Below are 23,124 nucleotides of genomic sequence, written 5' to 3' on the forward strand. Positions count from 1 at the left end.
TGGTGGCAGAGCATTTGGCTGAGGTACCGGTTCATCCCCAAATTCAGATATGTCATTATATTGATGATGTTTTGATCCAAGGCGAAACACAAGAGGAAGTTCAGACCCAATTAGACAGAGTCATTGAGTGCCTGCGTGAGAAAGGTTGGGAAATCAACCCAGATAAATTGCAAGGTCCGTCCCAGGCTGTAAAATTTTTGGGTATTAATTGGCATGAAGGGCACCGTGAAGTGATCCCCCAGGTTAAACAGAAGATTCTTGATTTTGCAGTTCCTAGAAATAGGAAAGAAGCCCAGAGCTTCATTGGTCTGTTTGGCTTTTGGCGCCAGCATATTCCTCATTTGAGTCAAATATTGGCCCCCTTGTACCGGGTCATGCGTAAAAAGAATGCATTTGAATGGGATAAACCACAGCAAGATGCGTTTAGTCTGGCAAAAGAGGCAATTCAACATGCTCTGGATTTATGGCCTGTACGTGATGGTGACGTGGATTTGAATGTGTCTGTACAGGGCCTTTATGCAAATTGGAGTTTGTGGCAGAAACAAGGCAGGAGTAAAGTACCGTTAGGTTTTTGGACCAAAAAGTTACCTGATGCTGGTGAACGTTACACACCCTTTGAGAAACAGTTACTTGCTTGTTATTGGGCTCTGGTGGATACCGAGCAATTGACTTTGGAACATGATATAGTTCTGCGTCCGGAAATTCCTATCATGCAGTGGGTTCTGAGTTCGCCGAAAACTCACCGAATTGGACACGCTCAAGAGGCGAGTGTGATTAAATGGAAATGGTACATACAAGACAGGGCACGTGTGGGCCCGAAAGGAGTTGCTTCTTTACATGAGCAGGTGGCGCGAGTGCCATCGACTGAGACTGAGAGTGAATGTTCCGTACCTTTAGCACAGGAGTCTTCTGTCAAGTGGGGTAAGCCTTTTGATGATTTGTCCGCAGCGGAAAGAAACCATGTTTGGTTCACTGATGGTTCAGCGAGGTTTATAGGGATGACACGGCACTGGAAGGCGGTGTCCTATAATCCGATCACACAGAAATTGTTGAGCACAACTGGTGAAGGTAAAAGCAGCCAATTTGCCGAGCTTTACGCTGTTTACCAAGTTTTGAAACAAGAGTTACCTGGTACATGTCATATTTTCACTGATTCTTGGTCTACTGCCAACGGACTGGCTGTTTGGTTGCCAACTTGGCATTCCCATAATTGGAAGTTACATTCCAAAGAATTATGGGGAAAAGAGTTATGGCAAGAAATTTGGGAGATGCTCCCACAGAGTACTGTTACAATCTTCCATGTGGACGCTCACAGAGATAGATTCTCTTGACAAATTTTTTCATAACATTGCAGATGAGAAGTCTAAAATTGCTGAGGCAGTGGTGGACAGGCAAGATTCTGATATTGCGGGATTGGCGAAATGGGCACACCAGAAGGCAGGACATTTTGGAGAGAAGGCCACTAGCAGGTGGGCTGCTGATCGAGGAATTTATATTCCCTTAGATTTAATCAAAAATGTTATTTTACACTGCCCCGTTTGTCAGCATATCAGACGGCGTAAGGTGCCCCAAATTGTTAAAGGTCATTTACATCGCGGCAAATTGCCCGCTCAAATTTGGCAGATCGATTACATTGGTCCACTTCCCATGAGTAGGAATTGTCAATATGTTTGCACTATTGTTGATACATACAGTGGCCTGCTGGTAGCCCTTCCCTGTAAGCAAGCTACCCAATTGAATACCATTAAAACATTAGAATTAATTATGATGTACTATGGTGTGCCATTCCAAATTCAATCTGATAATGCATCCCATTTTCGTGGAAGATTGGTACAGGAGTTCTGTGCGGAAAACAATATTGAATGGATATTCCATATCCCCTACTACCCACAGGCCTCGGGCCTGGTGGAGAGATTGAATGGCCTGCTAAAGGACCAGCTGCGTAAGTTAACGGATGACAAGTATAAAAATTGGCGAGACTTTTTGCCCCAAGCACTATTGATTTTGAATAATCGTCCTTTTTTAAATGCTGAATCTCCACTCATGCGTTTGTTTCCCCCGAATGCTGAGACTATGCCTAATGAAATCAGAGAAACTGTGATGTATTGGGAAATTACTCCCGGAGCTTTGGCTCCATGTAGAGCGACCCCAGGGTCGGCAGGTTTAGACTTGCATGCTATGGATGACATTGTTATAAAAAGTAGAGATCGAGTCATCATAGAGACAGGTGTTGGTGTTCAGATACCACCTGGAAATTTTGGATTGATCGCCCCTAGATCGGGGCTGGCTGTAAAAGGCATTCAGGTGCTTGGAGGAATTATCGACAGTGATTATCAGGGAGAGATTAAGGTGCTCCTGCTGAATAGCAGTGAGGTTGACTTACTGATACATCGCACTGACCGAGTGGCTCAATTACTCATAATGCCTGTTTTCAGTGGTGTATTAATGAAAGGCACTGCTCCGACGTTGCTAACTGTACGTGGCCAGAAAGGTTTTGGCTCCACGGATAATCCTGGGGCCAGAGTTTGGGTGCAGTCGCCTAAGAATCCCCCTGAACAAGCAGAGGTCATTGCCACAGGTCTGGATAATACCATTTTGGTTATGAGACCAGGGAAAGATAGCTGGGAAGCGGTCCCGGCTGATAAATGTTATTTACGAGAATGATTAATGCCTGTATTTGGTTCTCTTTCAGATCATTCTTTGGATTGTTGCTGCAGGATGTGTCGGAGCCGGACTGTTTTCGGACTGGTACGACGAGAAAGGAGGGATCCTATCAACCCGGGATGAACTGGGAACCCGAGTGTTGCGTTCCTTCGCTGCATGGGATTCATCATCGAACTTTTGGACCGCACTTGCTAAGAGGGTGACTGACGCCCCTCACTTCTGTTTGACACCGATGAGATCTGTACATGATATTCTGGCGACCTGCCTGGTTGCTGTCCCCGCCTCATTGGAAACTTTAACTCATATTTTTAATGTCTCGAAGGCCCGTCCCAATATTCTCCTGGGTGATTTTGCTACCCATGCATATTGCCCCCTATGTATTGAATTGCCGAACGAGCAACCCCCCATCCAGTCCCAAATACTTACTTATAATATCACACAAGGTGATTTGTGCTTCTTTCTTACGTGTAATCCTAGTGCGATCTCTGAATGTCTGCGCCTAAAACTAAAAGGCGCCACTTCGTTTACAACTCACGAACGGACTTTGTGCTTTCAAAGGACACCGACCACATGTGTTTCAGTTCAGAACAATATGACTTGTAATAGTTTGGTAGTTACCCCCAGTCACTATCGCACGATGTTACTACCTGCCGGATGGCTTTTCTCATGTGGTAATACTTCCTGGCCATTTGTCCCTGCAAACATTTCCGGAGGCCCTTGTGCCATTACGAGACTCAGTTTGTTGATATTCGCATCGCATCCGAATGCCAACTCTCGTGTGCTTCGAGATACTGTAATGTTACAGGAGGATTGTGACCCATCTTTGCATTTATATTCCAAGTCTGAATACCTTAGCTTAGCTGTTTCAATTATTGGTGTTCCTGCTTTGGCGGTTTATAATGCCAAATCTATTGGGAAAATGGCCTGCTGGATGGTGAAATCTATTAATCATACTTCTACAATTTTGTCTGACATGCTATTAGACGCCCAGGGTGAACGTAGGGCCATTTTGCAAAATAGAGCAGCCATTGATTATCTTTTGCTTAAACATGGACATGATTGCTCGGACTTTGAAGGTCTCTGTTGTTTTAACTTGTCTGACCATACACAATCCATTCGTGCTCACATCGACAAGTTGCGTGACTTAACAGAAGAAGTTAGAAAACACATTGACCAGGGCTGGTTTGACTGGCTCTTTAATTGGTTACCTGATATACACGTGCTACGCCAAATATTAGGTGGTATTTTGATTGCTGTTGCTGTTTTGATTTCTATCTGTTGCTTTATTCAGTGTATTCCTTCATTATTTCAATTCTGCATACTTGGTACTAGACATAGATCAGTTAGCTTTGTTTCATATTATTCTTCCACAGATGTTAGCTCCATTTAATGAATGTATAATAGACTGAAGTCAAGGGTGAAATGTACTGCTCGATTTTTCCGGTCTTATTGTGTTGAAGGGTGATTTAGGTGACTTCAGTCTCTTCCCATTCAAGTCTAAGGGTTAGAGTAGTGTATACAGCCTATTTATTAGGCACTTCGACATGATCCTGTGTTCTTCCCCATAGATCAGGGTTTGCATATACATCCTAGGGGATAGATTCGTTAGTATTAGGGGTAATCTGTTCTGTAGTGAGGGTATTTCATGGAGCCGTGCTGAATTCAGGCCTGGTAGGCCTTAAACGGGAGAGACTCCATCTTTCCTCCTGCTCTGGCAGCTCGGGATGTTTCTAGGTCATAGGCAGTGTTTTAGTTAGGAGGTGTTATTCGCTTGGAGAGAAACGGTTCAGGCCGGCCCTTATCGAAGGATTGTATTTTTCTTCATGCCGAAGACACTACATCAGGCCGGCCGGCTGGGAACGTGTCCTTGGCACGGGGAGGTACAAGAATTTGGTGGGCGGCAGGTTACGGGCTGGAATTTTCCATGAGGAAATGCACGTCTATATTAGTAAAAGTTTGAGGCAGATACTGGCACTTGCTTCTAGTCCATGGGCGGCACCTGGCCGTTAGTAGTAAAGCTGCTACTTATTCCAGGGAAGACAGATGACAAACTTGGAGGTGGAGAAAAACCGAGAAATAGATATTCCAAAGAGAAGAGAGTAGCCGATGAGGAAGAGGTCCCAGTGACTCGGAGAGGGAGACGGGAGTGAACCCGTGATTGCGGAGGTGTGACTTCCAGGCGAAGCCGAGGCGCAGACGAGAAGGGAACCTAGATGACCATTGAGTGCAGGCTACATACGACCAAGGTGATGTCAACCCCTTACTATTAGAGTGTACAACTCAATCTTTCACTTTTCTTTGCAGGTTATGTGATATGTATTATGTTCCGTGAGTGTGTATGTAATAACTAAATAAAGTAGTAAAGCAATATGTGCTACGTGTTCTTGTGTAAGAGGGTAACCTATTCTTCTAGTCAGCTGTGACTTGACATGGACAGATGTTAATCCTGATCAGGTAGGTTGTAACTGAATAAGGGAGAAAGGAGCCCTTCGAACTGGGGAACAAGTTGTGCTCAACTAGCTGTCTTTGTGTGATCTGATATATAGTAACACTGATTCCCTTGTTGTATGTTGTGGTAATTATAGGATGAACTCGTGTTAAGGCTGCCGTCTGGGCAGGAAGTCCTGGGTCCGTTTGGGACCGCGAGGCTGTGACTGCCGTCTGGGCAGGAAGTCTGTGGCTGCCGTCTGGGCAGGAAGTCCTGGGTCCGTTTGGGACCGCGAGGCTGTGACTTGTCTAAGGCTGCCGTCTGGGCAGGAAGTCCTGGGTCCGTTTGGGACCGCGAGGCTGTGGCTGCCGTCTGGGCAGGAAGTCCTGGGTCCGTTTGGGACCGCGAGGCTGTGGCTGCCGTCTGGGCAGGAAGTCCTGGGTCCGTTTGGGACCGCGAGGCTGTGGCTGCCGTCTGGGCAGGAAGTCCTGGGTCCATTTGGGACCGCGAGGCTGTGGCTGCCGTCTGGGCAGGAAGTCCTGGGTCCATTTGGGACCGCGAGGCTGTGACTGCCGTCTGGGCAGGAAGTCTGTGGCTGCCGTCTGGGCAGGAAGTCCTGGGTCCGTTTGGGACCGCGAGGCTGTGACTTGTAGGTCTTGGTATATATATAGTAGGAATTCCCTGTCCTTAGGTGGTACATATATGTGGTTATTTAGGTGTGAATAGGCCCTAGGGAGGGGGTAACGTTCTGGTTTGGGTTAGAGAGGCTCTGCTGAGCGGGTTCTATCTGATCCGAAAACCCAAGCAGAACAGCCTCCTACATACCTTTTAAGGATTTGGTATTTTACCGATTCCTTAAAATAAGGAATCGGTAAATTACAGAATCCTTAAAACCTGCCTCCTACATTAGAAAGGGCTAAATACCGGTCGGTAACGGGATAATTACCGATTTTCGGACGTTACCGACCGGTATTTGCCTACCTACATATGGCCCTTAGTGAGTTAAATACAACTTCTGCATGTTATTCCTCATTTTAATGGGGAGAACTCAGACTGTAGCCCATACCTCACTCTGGGGTAGTGGGAGGCATTTAGCTTTTTTGAGTGCAAAGGGTCTGACCATGGTAAGGCTGGCCTTTAGGGCAATCAGGCATTGATCGAAAGGCTGGTCTGAAAGGTCTGTGAGTGAGCCGGTTTTAGGCTGTTTGCGGGCCTGTTTTAGGGTCTGATGGGCCGGTTTTTATTATTGATTTTCCTCATTGGCTGCAGCAAGCACAAATTATTAGTCTCCTATATGTTGCAAAAACCTAGGGCTTCATTTACGAGGCCCCAGCGGCACTTTTGCGTTGCCGGAGTGTCACTTTTTTTATGCTCCGGTGGCACAATGTGCCACGGCATATTAACAAGGCCACGCAAAGCCACCTTGAATGGCTTTTCATGGCCTTGTAAATGTGTGCCCCTTTAAAGCAGACCACTATGTGAAAAGGGTGTTCAATGGGTGTTGCTGTGTTGGGACTCACACAATACCTATGGAATCTGAAGCATTCCCAGATTTCCGAGGAATCTGAAACCTGGGAATGCGTCAGATTCTAAAGCCTTCCCAGGGGTGGTGTTAGGGAGGTGCAATGAGGAGAAATATCCTTATTTCTCCTTGGTTTTTCCTCTTTCTATGTGTGCTGCATTCTGCACCCTGACACTAACAATCTCCGAACTTTCTCTCTCAATTCTTTTCATCTCTATTAACTTCAACGAGATCAGCCTCCAAACCCACTCAAACCCTTCTTTTTCTTTGGAGACTCAAAATATGGAGAGCTATTTCTTTAGATGCCGTCTACTAAACCATGCTGTAAGAAGTACCTTGGTAGTACATGGTGTAATTGCCATGCCGTTTATAGGAAGGCTGTCTTTTCTTTTTCATAGGGTTTTCACCTGTGAAAAGCAAGGTCTAACTCCCTGATTAACCAAGCTTAGACCACAAAGAAAATTACAAATCACTTGTTGTTTTGAGGGGGTTGACATATATTATTTAATCTATACGTAAGCCCGTTGGCGGAGCTGGCTAAGGGAAGGGGGCTTTCGTTGGTATCCTATGCCGATGATACCCAATTGATGATAGCCTTTTCTAGGAAATGTACCATCAATCTAGATAATTTCAAGGACGATCTGCTGGCTATTTCTGACTGGATGGCAGTGAACTGTCTACAACTGAACTCCGGGAAATCGGAAATCCTGCTATTCGGGAAGGATAGGGAGCTATGGACTGATCTTCACTGGCCGGACCGTTTAAAACCTGCCCCAGTCCCTAGGGACACTGTAAAAAATCTTGGGGTAGGGTTCGACCGAGGACTGACATTTGAGAAACAAACAAAAGCCGTTGCTGGGGTCTGCTTTGGACTCCTGCGGGGTTTTAAGCCATTGCTCTGGTTTTTTCCTCCTCCGGTGCGACAGACTATCATCCAGGCGTCGGTTCTTTCTAGATTAGACTACGGTAATTGTCTATATTTGGGAGCTCCCAGGAATAGCGTAAACCGCCTCCAGAGGGTCCAGAACGCAGCCGCACGGATCCTGGTCTCATTACCCAAGCATTGTTCAGTCGCCCAGGTGCTATCCAAACTTCACTGGCTGCCAGTGGATAAGCGGATACAGTTTAAAGCACTGTGCATCTCACATAAGATCTTAACCAAACAGGCCCCGCCGGGCCTCCTACACCTGTTGGAGGCTTATGTTCCTGGGCGCTCACTACGATCTGCTGAACAAACTTTGGTCTGTGCTCCTCGAGTGTGGAGGGCCAGGGCAGGGGGCCGTTCGTTCCGACACTTGGCAGCCAAACTGTGGAACTCACTTCCGACACCCACTAGAACAGGGGTCTTCAAACTGTGGGGCGCGACCCCCAGGGGGGCCGTGGAGTGATGCAAAGGGGGTCGCGCCTTCCCAGTCACACTTCTGCCCAGGCCCAAGGGCTTCAGCCCTCCCCCCCACACTTCCCCCGTCCTGTCTCTCAGCCCGGGCTGCTGCAGTGAAACTTGAGCTGCTGGGGGCTCAGCTGGGCAGTGTCTGGATTCCTATCTCCGGCACCAGCACCCCGTGTTTTTTCACAGGTCTTTAAAGACCATTTGCATTTTAACATGCCTTTGTAAACTGGTTACAGAGGCTTAGGTTTTTTTGCTGGTTCCAGTACCCCCTGGGTCCCCACTGTGCCTATTCCTTACATTTGGATTTTACATTCACTGCCATAGTGTGAGAATGCATTTCATGGAAAGGAATACAAAGTTGGCTTCCTGGGGGCGCCGTGTGTGAAAGTTTATTGTGCTTTTGAAGCACCTGCTGCAGCGTTTCTTTCCCGGCAATTACCAGGCCTCACATAAATGTCAAGATAACTTGTGTGATTAATTATCTTCCTGGAGAGAGATCAGAATTTTGTATAGTTGAGGTTTTGACTTAGGTGAAGTTAGTGCAGAGGGTTAATGTGCCTGCTGCAAAGAACGTGTACCAAGTAGATTACAGAGTGCGTATGATGTGAAGAGATCAGCAGGTTACTGCTTTCAAAAGAGACATCCTTTTGTTACTTGCAATTTATAACTTAAAGTCCTAATATAGAATAGTGAGTTATTAACTTTCATCCTAGAACAGCATGCACACTACAAAGAATACATTATTAGACCATTGATTAATGTTGCAAAAAGGGTTAATTTGGCTAGAAATCAATTCTTATTATTAAAGGAAACTCCCAACTATGCTGTTTCTTTTTCGACTCTGAGTTTGTGCTTCTCCACACCAAGCACTCTTTAACTATACTGCCTACCAGTATGGATGACATGTGACTCCTATACTTTTAGTCCTTTGGCTTATGTAACATTTCCTATACACTGGTTTACACACTTATGATTGATTGTCTCTGTGTAATGTGTGTGTGATGCAAAGTGCTCGGACACCCTACACTGGTATGAGTGGCACTATATAACTAATTCAATGCATCTGAGAGTGTGGGGTTATGGAGACTTGGTCACTGTTAAAGGGTGCTAGTGAGAGAATCCGTGGTGGGGGTGGTCATTGGGGGGGCACCAACAAACATTGTCGCACAGGGCACCACCAGCACTAAAGCCGGCCCTGGGAAGTATGCACAGATAAGCGCTGAAAATACCGCTTTAGGTGACTGCTTTTTTTTGTACCGACTGGGCCGTCAAAATAATCTGCTGGTAACCCTAACCATAGGACTGGAAGTTTGTTGCAGGATCAGCACATTATTTATTTCCTTCACCCTCGATCCCCGATTAATGCCTCAATAGTTTAACTTAGATCTTAAAGTCTACGCCCCCGTCAATAACATGCTGAGTTACTTCATGGGTCTGGGAATGCACCCTGCATTCAGACAACTCATTCCTCATTCTCGCCCTTTATTGTCACGCTCACCTTGCACTCACAGTGATCACAATGCACTCACACTGATCACCATGCACTTACACCATTCACCCGCTCACCTTGCACTCACAGTGATCACTCTGCACTCAAAATGCACTTGTCCTGCTCACACTATACCTCAACCTGCAGTCACACGAGTACACTACTCATCCTTCACTCACCTGTCCCCCTCACTACTCAATATGCAACTCACTCAAACAAGCCCATCAGTAATCATACATTCATTCATCCCATTCTGAACTTGCATCCGCACCCAAAATGAGAGAGGACAGCAAGGGAGTGAGAGAATTTGATTGAAGAGGTCAGGGATGAGGAGAAATGTGAATTGCCGAAGAGAAGTGTGGACACGCAAGAAGTGAGTGTGATCCAAAGGTGAGGGCTTCTGTTAGAACAAAGGGGAGATGTGAAAGAGGAATGGGGGGACTGGAGAGGTGTAAGATACAAATAGACAAAAATTTGAATGAAGAGACGAGGTGAATGAGAAGTGCTGAGGGGCACGGGAGGTGACAGGGCCAGAGAGGCCATGAGATAAATGTGAGAGACTGTTAGAGATGAGGGCAGTGAAAGGACAGAATGGCAAGAGGTGATTAAAGGTGAAGTGAGAGGTTGAATGGGGAGAGTTCAGAAGTTGTAAAAAGGGGTGAAAGAAAATGACCTGCAAATTGAGAGAGGGATCCGGGGTTAAGAGAGGAGAGAGGGATGGAAGGGAGGGGGTGAGAGGAAAGCTGCATGGGTAAACGGCTTAACTCTACACAAAACCGCCAGGGTTTTAAGGGACCCCTGCTTCTTCCGGTCAAGGCCAGGTGAGCTTCTAATGTGGCAGCACGTATTGCTGCAGAGTGGAAGGCCCTTCACAAAGGTTGACTTGAAATCTTTCTGATGATAATTGCTGTATTTTGGTTATAAATGGGTACTGATTGGGTGAAATCTTTCCTCAGCGTTACTGTGTGTAACAAATATCAAAATAATGAAGCAATGCTATCCCAAAATACGCGGCATCACATAACCTCATTTACATTTTCATCCCACGCAATTTAGTCAACAGGTTTAGACATTTTTGTCAGGAGGGGGTCCTTACGCCTCAAAATGTTGACAGGGGGGTCTCGGCATCCAAAAGTTTGAAGACCTCTGCACTAGAACTATTTCTAACCACCTGGTCTTCCGTAAGGCCTTGAAGACCTGGCTCTTCCCTCTTGCTACCATTTAGCTGCCGTGACCTGCTCTAGCTCTCGTCTCAGGTTCTTGTGCTGCGCTGGGACGCCTCGTTGCTGAGGCAGCCATGCGCAATATAAATCTCAAATAAATAAATAAATAAATGGTCAATATAATGACGTAAACGTTTTTAAGATATAGTCACTTCAGTTCGAGCTTCTGACACATACACAGAAAGGAATAGTGGACGCGAAGCTTCCTACACACTAGAGAGCCCAGCAGCACAGCCATTCCATACTCAAACAAGTATTGGTAAACGCATTAGGTTTTGCCTATGTGATTAATAATAAGCTGTTTTTTGTTGTAAGTTGCAGCTTGCTAAGTAGTTGTACAATATAAATTACAGAAAGTCTGTTAAAGTGTTAGACTTGTCCATGTACAAAAAGGCAATATAGTGTGCTGTTACTAGTGGTATAGCGCGGGTAAGTAATAGCAACATTTTGAAAAATGAAAGAGGGAAATAAAAGCAATATTATGTGTTTAGAGGAGTTCTGACAACTTTTGGGCCTGGTGCCACTGTACCTGCTGCACTATTCAAATCATGCCTTTATTGCCTGCAAGATAACTGCATTTGTGACTCCCTGTTTCGTGGTAAAATATAGCAATATTTGGTGTTTATAGGAGTTGCAACAACTTTTGACCTTGTTGCCTTGGCACCTGCTACATCATTCAAATCATGACCCTATTGCCTGTAAGGTAACTGCACTTGTGACTGTCCGTTTAGTAGTAAAATATTGCAATATTTGGTGTTTAGGGGGGGGTTCCTTGAGCTTTGGGCCCTGTGCCACTACACCTGCTGCGCATTCAAATAATGACTCTGTTGCCTGCAAGATAACTGCACATGTGACTGCCTATTTAGTAGTAAAATATAGCAGTATTTGGTGTTTAGTAGTTATGACAACTTGTGGCCCCGTTGCCACTGCACCTGCTGCACCATTTAAATTAAGCCCCTTTTATCTGCAAGGTAACTGCAATTGTGACTGCCTGTATACTAGTAAAATGTAGCAATATTAGGTGTTTAGAGGAGTTCTGACAACTTTTGGGCCAGGTGCCACTGTACCATTCAAATCATGACCCTGTTGCCTGCAAGGTAACTGCACTTGTGACTGCCTGTTTAGTTTTACATTTTAGCAATAATCTGGGTTTAGTGAGGTCCCTAGAGCTTTTGGTCCCGTTGCCACTGCACCTGCTGCACCATTCAAATCAAGTGCCTTTTAACTGCAAGGCAATGGCAATTGTGTCTGCCTGTTTAGTAGTCAAATATAGCAATATTATGTGTTTAGAGGATTTCTGACAACTTTTGGACCCGGTGCTACGGCACCTGCCACACTGTTCAAATAATGACCCTATTGTCTGCAAAGTAACTGCACTTGTTGCTGCCTGTTTAGTCGTAAAATATTGCATAGCTCTTGTATATTAACTTTATTTTTAACGTGCAATGTTTATTACAACATTTAGAATTTGCTCATAATGACCAAAAAGATTAAGTTGAAAAAAATCAATCCGTTAATGCCTACAAAATGCAAAGAAAAGGTACTGAGGCATGATTAGGGCATGCCACAAACGTTCCAAGGCTAAAGCACATGCTTTACCTAACTAAGTAATAAAAAGCAAGTATTCCAGCATACTGTTAGAAGTTGTCTGCCTTTTCCGTGGGAAGGGATCTTATCTTGACAGTGAATGGGGCATAAACAGTCTGAACAGCTTCAGTTGAAGTATTGTAACTGCGTACAGCCAGGAGAATTTAACAAAAAAAAGAGTTACTCACAAAAGCAAATGAACACAGTAATTCAGCTACGGGAACTGATAAGAGCCCCCCTTTAAGATATATTAAATACAAGAGACTGCACAAGCACAGCGCAAGCGCTGTGCAGGCGAAACATAAAAATCAGTACAGCATGAGCAGCGATGGGCAAGTTTACCTTAAAACATACAGTTACTGTCATGGATGTGGATTCACCAAAATGCCGACACTCTCTCATACCACAACATGAAGAAACGCTACATGATCTTCCCCTGGTGACATCACAGGAAGTTATGTGAACTAAGACCATGATGACAGCACTGATGAATAAGTCCCCTCATAAAGCAGATAAATATTTTGTGTTACTGACAACTTATTAACTACTGTACGGTTTGATATGCCCAGAGCCCCGATACAGGCGCAGCCATGATGAGCACAAGCCCCAAAGCTGAAAAAGAAATTGGTAATAATGTTTATGTATTACCATTTTATTTTACTGCAACCCGTCCCCAGGGGCGTAGCTTGGTCAATAAGATTGGGGGGGGGGGGGGGGGGGGGGGTGAGCTCCCGATTTTCAGACAATCACGTTGGCATATAATGTCAAAATATATATTCAGACAAGCAGGGCGCATGAGAGAGGATAAAGGGGCAGTGAAAAGAGAGAAAAATGCGGACTGATGGGGGAAGTAAGTGAGAGAAAACACAGTATTTTTCAAAATAACAACTTTTTGTTAGAGTTTCAAAGCAAAGAGGGAGAGAGTGTGTGCTTTTTTGTCTGCGTGTATATAACCATTCTTTGTGAAATCTGAAAGATACCTCACCATACCCGACTGAAAGTACCTGTACCCAGCTATTTACCTGAAAGTACATTTATTGGGGGTGTAACACCCCAAACACCCCCCAGAAGCCACGCCCATTTCCGTCCCAAACTAAGTATCAGAGTGGAGCCACTGCTGCCGAGTGGCAGCAGTAGGGAGCTGTGCGCTTTAAAATGAGTCTCTTTGGCCGGCCATCTTAGCACGGCCAGTCAGACATGTACATTTAAAGGCCTCTAACCTAGTTGTCTTAGGCAGCTGGGTTAGAGAAAGTGCAGGTGCCCCTGTACTCTTAGGGGCACTGAGCGAGCCTTCTCTATCCAATCCTGGCGCTGCTCTCATGCTGTGAGGGCAGCGCCAGGATTGGGTAGCGCAGTTTCGTGGTCCGGAACTTCCAGGAGAAGATACTCAAGGGAGGACGATGTTGTGCTGCAAGTTACAAAGGTAGGTCAATTTATTTTTGTGCTCACCCCCCTCGTACAAGCCAGCCGCCACTGTTCTAAATAACTGTTTCTATAAAATGTAATCATTAGTTTTTGAGATGGATTTCACCAACCAAGCATTGTATTTCTGAGGTGCCCTGCCCAAGGCATCCCGCCTTGTGAGGCTTTGGTCTGTTTTACAGCTGAAGAAAACTTAGCTCCAATGACAGTTCACATGCCTGAACTGTGAATGTCTGCAATAAATGACTGGAATTCTTGCAGCTAATTGAAAAAGAAAAGCCACAAGGCAGCAAAGACAGATGCACATTTTAATAGAATGGTTTCTGTACACACAGTTCGTCTCAATGTTAAAACTGTGCCTTTTTATGGTCGCTAGACAATTATGTGGGCACTATTGGGAAGTGTTTTGGCTCCGCCCACATGTTGGGAGCCAGACATACATGTTTTGATTGGGCAGAAGTTGTGTGCTTCCACAAAGAAGTGCTTACCCTCCAAACAGCGGTGATCATTTTGTTTATTTATCCAGCTGCCTGAGTCTGAACTTTCAGAGGCATACACATGCCATTGTAATGCTATTAAAATGTCTTGGACAACTAGATAATTTATGGTGCTTTTGTCTGGCAGCAGCACAGATGAAAGGAGGGCAACTGTCACATGACCTATTAACTTACACCAAAATTATTCTGCAATTCTTTGCTTTCACACAAATGCATATCCATTCCCATGCTATTTTCTGGTAATGTTTCACATTACCATACAGCAGTCCTTTAAAGCCAAACCTATTGGCATTGACAATGCTTGTTAAATAATGCCGCTACAACACTCTTCATCTCATTTAGTTAAGCTTGACATACTTATTTTTTAATTTTTTATTTTTTTATTTGTAAGTCTAATTAATTTTTAGCACAATGCAGCGCAGCAGTCAAATTTGCCATGCTGCATTGCACAAGGGGAAGGAAGCAACGCAGAGCCATATTTATTAAAAATGTCCTACTGCTGCTGTCATCCACTGCGCTGGCATACAAACCCAACCTTTGCACCATGGTGGAGAGGTGCGCGCGCAGAATGCTTAACAAAGAATGTGTGCTAGAAGCAGATCATTCCAGTTCAACAATACAAGATCCTGGGCCAAGACAAAATCCGATACAATCCACATAATACAGGTGTTCTTTACATTGTAACACACAAGCAATGTGTGAAACGTTTGGAGAAATAAATAAATGTTTCCAAGGTAGCGCCTGCTTCAAGGAGGCGGTATTTTTTTATGCAAAGCCCGGTCTGACTCTCTTAATAGATCAGGCTTTGTGTCAAAAGCTATGGGTGTTTGTATCATACATTTCACACCCACACAATGCCCCTTGATTAAAAGTAGAGAACAACGCTATTTGTGCTAAAAAAGGGCGCCTTTCTGGTGCAAAATACCTTTTGTGAGGCAAAGTAAATACCCGTCCAAGACATTGGGCTGCTTTGCGTCACTTTGCGTTGGGGCAGGGTCTTAATAAATCTGCTCCATGGTGTCCAATGTTGCACCCAGTAAACAAAGCCCAGCCTTGGTCAGCTTTCTTAAAAGAATTTGATGGAATCGTTCTTTTCTTTGGCACTTCTATGGGGCCCAAAAAGCAGTGCCGCAGCCAGCTGCGACCTCTGGCAAATCCTAAATGACGTCCATGGGCCAGTGCTTCATATGTGCTGGCAGCTGCCTTTGGTGGGTGCCAGCACTCACTTTTGGGGACCAAGACTTATTTTTTATCATCAGATTTTGATTCGGATCAAGAAAGAGAGGCAGAAAAAGGAGAAAGTAAAAGATAGGAAAACACAGAGAACAGGAGAAAGCAAGGAAGACAAAGAACCTGCAAGAGTGAGATAAAATGAGTGAGATAAAGAGAAAGGGGGTTAGCATGGTGGAACAAGAGACATTCAAGACTAGGCAGCCTTCGACCTGCCCAAAACCGGCCTTTGCACTGCCGCCAGTGGGCTCCTAAAAAATCTATGGGCCCCTGCACTTATTTCATTTTATATATATATATATATATTTATTTATTTATACTACAAATGAGGCATGGGTTACTAAACTAGCAGATGTATCACATGTAGCAGAAGTGAAAGCTAAGCAGGTAAATCACTGACAGGAGCAGTGCAAAGGTCTCTCAAACACAAAGCAAACAGTGCAAACTTTCCTCATACAGAAGAAAGCATGAGCAGCAACGGTGCCCCACCCAACGCGAAGAACAAATAACACATCAGAGGCAGGCATGATGCGAACTTCCTCCAAGCACACGACAGGCAAAGCACAGATTGCACAGTTCACTCTTCACTCCCTCGACACATGCACAGAATCCTGTAGCAGCAGAGAACACCACCTCCACCCACAAACACAACACGCATGTTAGGACACGTGCATCACCCAGAAGGTTGCCACCTGGCCAGTATTTTATTAACATGGCTGGTTCTCTTTTATTCAAGCTGGTAAACAAAGGTCCTGATTGTTTCCCTTTGGACTAATACCCCAAAAAAGCAAATACAAGATGAATCGCTGCAAAAGCGTTTTAGAGCCTCAATCTCTGTTTAAGCAAAACAGAGGCACAACTGCCTTTAAAAAAGAATACATTTAATATAAATTCTACTCAATAACCAAATCCAGACCCTTCCTAAATCTAAGGTAGTAACCCTAACAAAAGAGACATTACAAGCTTCCCCTAGAGGCAGAACAGGTACACCACAGGTAGGGCAGGCTTCCCTCCCACATGAAAACTTTACAGCACAGCCAGGTCAACTGTATGTTACTCTAGCACGTATTAAACTGATACAAAAAGGAAAACTGACGTCAAGGCTACCCTGACATACACAAAACAGGTCAACATGGTATACCAGTAGAAGGGGGATGGGAGCACACTGCTACCTCCCAGGACAGTTCGCCCCTTTGCATCCTGGTACATGCAGTTCAATTTAAATGTAGTGCACGCTGTATGTATGTGGTATTTCAAAAGGCAGTGGAGCGCTGTATAGGTTCAAAGGGGACCATGAACTCCAGGGGTGATAGGAGAGGAAGCTCGTTTTGTGGACGGTTAACGCATTGTAATGTAGTATTCTTTAAAGGGTGAATCATCCACTCTTTCCTAAATTGAAGCAGCGCTGCTGCGGCCCTAATGGACAAGGGTATGGTCTTCTAGAAACTGGGTGCATAGAGGGAAAAGGTTTGCTGCCCTTTTTCCTTTTTTTTATTTACACTTCTTAGTCTGACAGTGTCCTGGCTGTGGAGAACCACTAGAGATGGTGAGCTTGTCTGCAAGATAAGCGGGTGTGCATCATGATGGATTTGTAAATGATGCAGCAGGTTTGGAGATGGTGCGGGCCAGCAAGGGAATCCAAGAGGGTTCCATCAGGACGGAGGTGATGTGATCATATTTCTTCAGGCCCTGGATGGGACATGCTGTGGCATGTAGGATGACCTTAAGAGGTGCCAGTGTGGAGTCTGGGCGGCCATAGAGCAGAACATTATCACCATTGATATAAAAAAGGCTTGGCAGGGGCAAGGTGCAAGCTTCCTTCACATAGAAAATTTACAAAATGGGGGTGAAGTTGTACAAGCTCCTCCTGTATGGTATGGTACTTGAATTTATATAGCGCATACTACCCTTGACAACGTCTTGGCGTGCTGTCCAAGCCACTGCATGGGACACCAATGTTAGTGGTTAGCCAAGTATAAGGTTGGTAGGTAATCAAGCAGCTTCCATTCTGTGCCTGGCAATGCAAACAGGCAGCTGAGTGCAAGCTTACCTCACACACAGAACATATGTAAAAGAGGACAGCAACAACACAGGCTTTTCTCACACACAGAAAAGTTACTGGCTATACAGCAGGAGGGCGAGCACCTCTCTGAACCCTTCCACACCAAGTACATGTACGGCACATAAAAGGTTCATCAATGCCTCAGACTGCGAGGTTCCCTCGCACACAGAACAGGTAGAGCATGAGCAGCAACAGTACAAGTTTATTTTTTCGCATGCAAATGAACATAGCATAAAGGGCAATGGAAGCTTCTCTCACAAACAGAATGAGACAGCACGAATAACAGTAATACAAGAGTCACTCACTGTGCAGGCATAACGCAGGCAGCAGCACTGCAAATTACATTTCCTCATTCTGCAGGTATACTTTGGACCTGTTTTTCAGCTCAAGACTTCCACAAAAGATGGGAGATGCCGTAAAGTGAAGGATAAACCCTAGTGTGGAGAAGTGTGGCTCAATGGTTAGAGCGGCAGACCCTGATGCAGAGGTCTGGCCTGGGACCAGGGTTCATTCCCGCCTTGGCGGGTCTTGGGCTCATAATTCCTCGGACCCGATTTCTCGCCTCGGTGCCTATTCTAATCATGGGTCCCACTCTGCAACTCTGGGCAATACCTTGCTTAATCTCCACAACGGCCCCAACAGCGCTGGGATGCCTGGCTTCACCCTGGGGATGCCCAGGAGTGGACATTTCACAGGGAAAAGCCAGGAAGGGTTCCCTAGCGGTATGAGTACAGCGCCGGGAAACCCCGAAATGGGGTAGCTGTGCGCTATATAAGTACAAACACATTTACATTTAGTGACTCGCCTGTGATTACCAAGCTATAGGAGGGTACTGTATTCCTACAGGAGTTCTTGGATGTTGGAGAGCGCCCTCGGCATGAGGAGGGAAGAACAGAGTTGCATTTTACCTGTGGTAACAGGGGTTGAGCAACTGCTAAGTTCTTCTCTTTTAGCTAGGGTGACCAGATTTTGACAACCAAAAACTGGGACATTTAGCAAACATAGAAGAAAGACTGCAAACATGCATCAGCTGAGGACCAGAGAATTACTTACATGACCAGCGCTTATCAACATAGAAATAATGACAGCAAGGCACTAAGGGACTATTTTAAATGCAACTTTTAAACCTTTGCCTGTGACTTAAACTGCTTTCTGATAAGAACAGGTAATTCCTCCTGCCCTGAACACATACAATATGCCTCCTTCCGTTTTCAGTCGACCCTCTCCGAGAACCTGAACATGTGCTCAATTTTCTGAAATCTGCTGGGACAGCTCATGAAAAACCTGGATTGTCCTGGCAAATCCAGGACGCCTGGTCATCCTAAATTTAGCTCTGGTACATGCTCAGTTAGTTACCTGAAGACGTCTCTCTGCAGAGTTCATTAGTTTTGCCTATGGTAAATGCTTGGTTGGTTACCTGTTGAGTTCTAACATTTTACCTGTGGTACAGGTTTGAATGGCAGCAACAATTAGGCCCAGGCAGCCCAAAAAAAGTGGCCCACATTCACAGATTGTAACCTTTTGCAATAAACTGCTTGGTTACGATCATGGAGCGAAGTATCGGCAAACATGTACAGTGATTAAAGTATTCTAAGGCTTCTAGGGCCAGTACTTAGAGTGGAACCTAACATTCCAATGGAAAAAATATACGTTGGAAGCTCAGAATTATGGAAATTACTAAGAACTCATGTTTAATTGCTTTTCTTTTTTTTTTAAACTCCTTTTTATGAAACAATAGTCAGCTTTAACATACATGGTCATATGCTTACAATGAGTTGCATGTAGTTTCATTAGCGTACACGTTCTGTTAATCAAGACCCGTTCGTATATTAATAGTCCGAATTTCCCGATCACGGAGCCCACCCCGTTTAATTCCTTTTCTATCTATAAGTTTGCTGTGTATGTTTTGATTAATTTCTGCTGGGAAACAGGAAATGGCACAGACCTAGACTGACTTCTCCACTCACCTTGGGATTTTTAGATATTCTTTTTATTTCTTACAGTACTTGAGAGGCCCTCCAATGCTCAGAGACTGGAGAAAGGTGTATCTGTTTTTGTTTGTTTTACCGCTAACATCAGTGTAATTTCCAATAAAGGGAATGATGCTAGTGTGTAAATGCAAAACTAAATAATAAAAAATTGTATCACTTTCCTCAAATACATGCAGTTTTATAAAGCACGAAATTGGACCAGAGGCCATCCAGTGCTTTACATGAGCCCCAGATAACATTATAGATGGTCAGGCTCAATTTTTTGGGCTTGTGTAGATTAGTGATTTGCCCAGCATCACAGGATGTTGAGCTGACGCTGGGACTCAAAACCGGTTTTATGGCAGGCAGAGGAGAACAGCAGAGACTAATTTGTGTGGAAATGACTGTTCCACGCAGGGGAGCGAGACAAAAATAAATGAAGGGCCCTCACCAACCCCCAACCACCTGCTCTAGTCCTCTCCCCTGCCCAGTCACCTGCAAAGCAAGTGCTAATGGCTTCCCATCAGCAGCTCCTTGAGCCTCTACCACACCTGGAGCCTGGAGGGAGCCAGAGGGCAGACACACCTCATGCCATGACAGCCAAAGCAGCCCATTGTCATTCTGCCTTTCACAATGCGGCAGCCTGACCTTAATGTGTATCAGGTCAGGTTTATTATATGCATGCAAAGGCTTTACTACAACCTTTGATGTGCCCTTTCAATGGAGACTGAGATGGCCACCCAAAAAAACGGCCCACCAACGGGCCTCAAACACAGGCCAATCGGCCGGTGGCCTATTGCCCCGCTTTGCCAATCCAAGGCTGCTGTGGTACACTCTGGTTAGCTACATGAGTTCTAGTGATTTACCTGGCTACACGTGTGCCCCTGCAGAGCCCTCTTTAACTGTGGTAGATGCTAGGTTGGCTACCTGCCGAGTCCCGTTTTACCTGTGGTCAGGAGCGCAATGCCCATAGGGCTAAAAAGGCTTCAGTACCCCCTACCCCCTACCCCCACCCCCCGTTGTGTGTCTCAGCTCCAGCTGCTGTGGACTTAGCTGGGCAGTGTCTGGAGTCTTATCTCCGGCACACCTGAGTTTTTCACAGGTCTTTGAAGACCACTTGCATTTTTACATACCTTTGTAAACATGTTACTGAGGCTTTGTTTTTTTTCTGGTTCCAGTACCCCCTGTGCCCCCACTTTGCCTATTCCTTACATTTGTAGTTTACATTTACTGCTGTAGTGTGAGAATGCATTTCATGAAAAGGAATATAAAGGTGGGTTCCCAAAAGAAAAATGGCAGCCATGTGTTGTTTAAAGAGCCTGCAAAGACCTGGTCTTGAGATAAATCAAAAAGTATGTATTCATTTGCAATGTGACTTCTCTGTCTTTGTTACCTTTAATTGTCAGTCATGGATGATTCAGGCAGCCTTACACAGTTAAAAGTGCTTTCTATTTATATTTGCTGTTCGATGTATGCACAGATAAGTGCTGAAAATACTGCTTTAGGAGGCTGCTTATTTTTATACCGTCTGGGACATCAAAATAATGAGCTGCCAACTCTAATCATAAGACTGGAAGTTTGTTGCAGGATCAGCACATTATTTATTTCCTCCACTCTTGAACCGAGATTAATGCCATAATAGCAGGGCTCTAAGCGGGCCGGATTCTGCCGGTGCTCAGCACCGGCAGTTCTTAAAAGCAGGCACTGAGACAGATCCCTATCGGGCTCTCCATTTTCACCCTCACACTCAGAATGGAAAACAAAATCTTAACTCTGCAGCAGTTCACTGTTTTGATGTAACTTTTATTTTTTTGCAGTTCTGTATCGCTAAACTCGAAGCACTTTACATGAGCACAAAAGGACATCTTCATTTATGTTTTGGTAGGCACAGGCAATTAAGTGATTTGCCCAGAAACACAGAACGTTGAGCCAACGCTGAGATTCAAACCTGCTTCCTCAGCTCCAAAGTTGGCAGCTCAAGCCGTTACACCACAACCTCTCGTGCAAGAGCTAAAGAATTTTCAATATTATATACAATGAAGCCATAGTTGTATGTATGCATGTAGTATATTTACCTTATGCAACTAAGAACCTTTGACATAGTCAATAGTCCTGGCTTGTTGTAGGTGTAATGTGACTTATGTGGAGTCAATAACAGAAACAGTGAAATTCCATTCGGCACAGATTTTTAGCAAAAATGTTTTAAACCACGCCCTTAATTATACCGGCCACCCCCTTTTGAGAGACCACCCCAGTCTTTCCATCCCACTTAAAGCCCTGCATAATAGCAATAGTTTAACTTATATTTGAAACCCTACGCCGCTGTCAATAACATGCTGAGTTACTTCAAGTGTCTGGGAATGCACCCTGTATTCAGACAACTCACTCCTCATTCTCGCCCTTCACATTCACGCTCACCCTGCACGCACAGTGATCACAATGCACTCATACTGATCACCATGCACTCACACCATTCACCCGCTCACCCTGCACTCACAGCAATCTCTCTGCACTCACAATGCACTTGTGCTGTTCACCCTGTACCTCACCCTGCAGTAACACGAGCACACTACTCACCATGCACTCATGTGACCCTTCACTCACCTGTCCCCCTCACTGCTCAATCTGCAATATCACTCAAATAAGCCCATCACTAACCATGCATTCATTTATCCTACTCTGCACTTACATCTGCACCAAAATTCATATGGTCACCTCACTCACCCTGCAGTCACTCCTCTAACCCTACTCTCACCGCGCACTCACATGGGCACTCCTGCCACCCACACAGCGCAGAGGGTTAATGTGCCTGCTACAAAGAACGTGTACCATGCAGATCACAGATTTGAGTGAGTGTAAACTATGAGTTGCGCTATAAAAAAATGAAATGTTTGTCAGAAAGGTGCTATAGAGAGATGAGGTGCGTTGTTGGTGAGTGCTAGTGAGGGAATTCATGGAGAAGGAGAAAATGGGGGAGGTGGCGCCAAAAAAGACTGTTGCACCGTGCGCGACCAGTGCTAGGGCCAGCCCTGGCTGGGAGTGTTAGCCCCATCCCGAAGTTGGGGTCTAGATGCGCCCCTGCCTGTGGTACATGCTGGTTGGTTACCTGCGGAATTCAGTTGGGTCCTAGATAAAGAGACGGTGCCTTCGGTGTTACCTGAGGTGGTGGTGCCTCCTCCTGAGCTGGTCCTCTGCCCCTGCTCTTGCCCTTTAGTCTGACCCTTGCCAAGGGGGGCCCAGGTGAAGTAGTGCTGCTGATAATCCCCAGTGAGCTGCACTAATCCCGGAATTCCGCACGGTCAGCAGGAAGCTCACCTCTCCCGCCACTGAGCAGCTGAACGGACACGAGGGGGCTCAGGACGCTCTTTAGCTGCCTGGCTTTTGTTTACATTATGTAACCAAGAGAGAAACGTGGCCTGCAGACTCCGTGGACCTGCCATGTGCACCTTTCTCTCCTCTACCCGCCTGAGGCAACCCCCCCCCCCCTGGAGATAACTGGACCAACTTTAGGGAACCCTGCATGAATTTAAAAATGTTCTGCAACCGCTCATGTAACCTAAAATTAATTTCAGATTGGCTTCAGTTACATAAACATTAACGTTACCTCACCAAACATCCCACTTTTGAGATACATGGTTCA

The 23,124-nt window shown here is 45.3% G+C and overlaps 1 protein-coding gene across 1 annotated transcript in view; it reads right to left on the bottom strand.

Moving 5' to 3' along the window:
* The window catches only part of LOC146798670 (protein RD3-like), a 46,123-nt gene extending 23,437 nt beyond the window's left edge, over window positions 1-22,686 (bottom strand). The window contains exon 1 of the mRNA XM_085627994.1: window positions 22,642-22,686. The gene's annotated coding sequence lies outside the window, so the exon portion shown is untranslated. The remainder of the gene's footprint in view (window positions 1-22,641) is intronic.
* Between the last annotated feature and the right edge of the window lie 438 nt (window positions 22,687-23,124).

This window comes from Triturus cristatus, chromosome 9 (assembly GCF_964204655.1).
Source record: "Triturus cristatus chromosome 9, aTriCri1.1, whole genome shotgun sequence".
Taxonomy (NCBI): domain Eukaryota; kingdom Metazoa; phylum Chordata; class Amphibia; order Caudata; family Salamandridae; genus Triturus; species Triturus cristatus.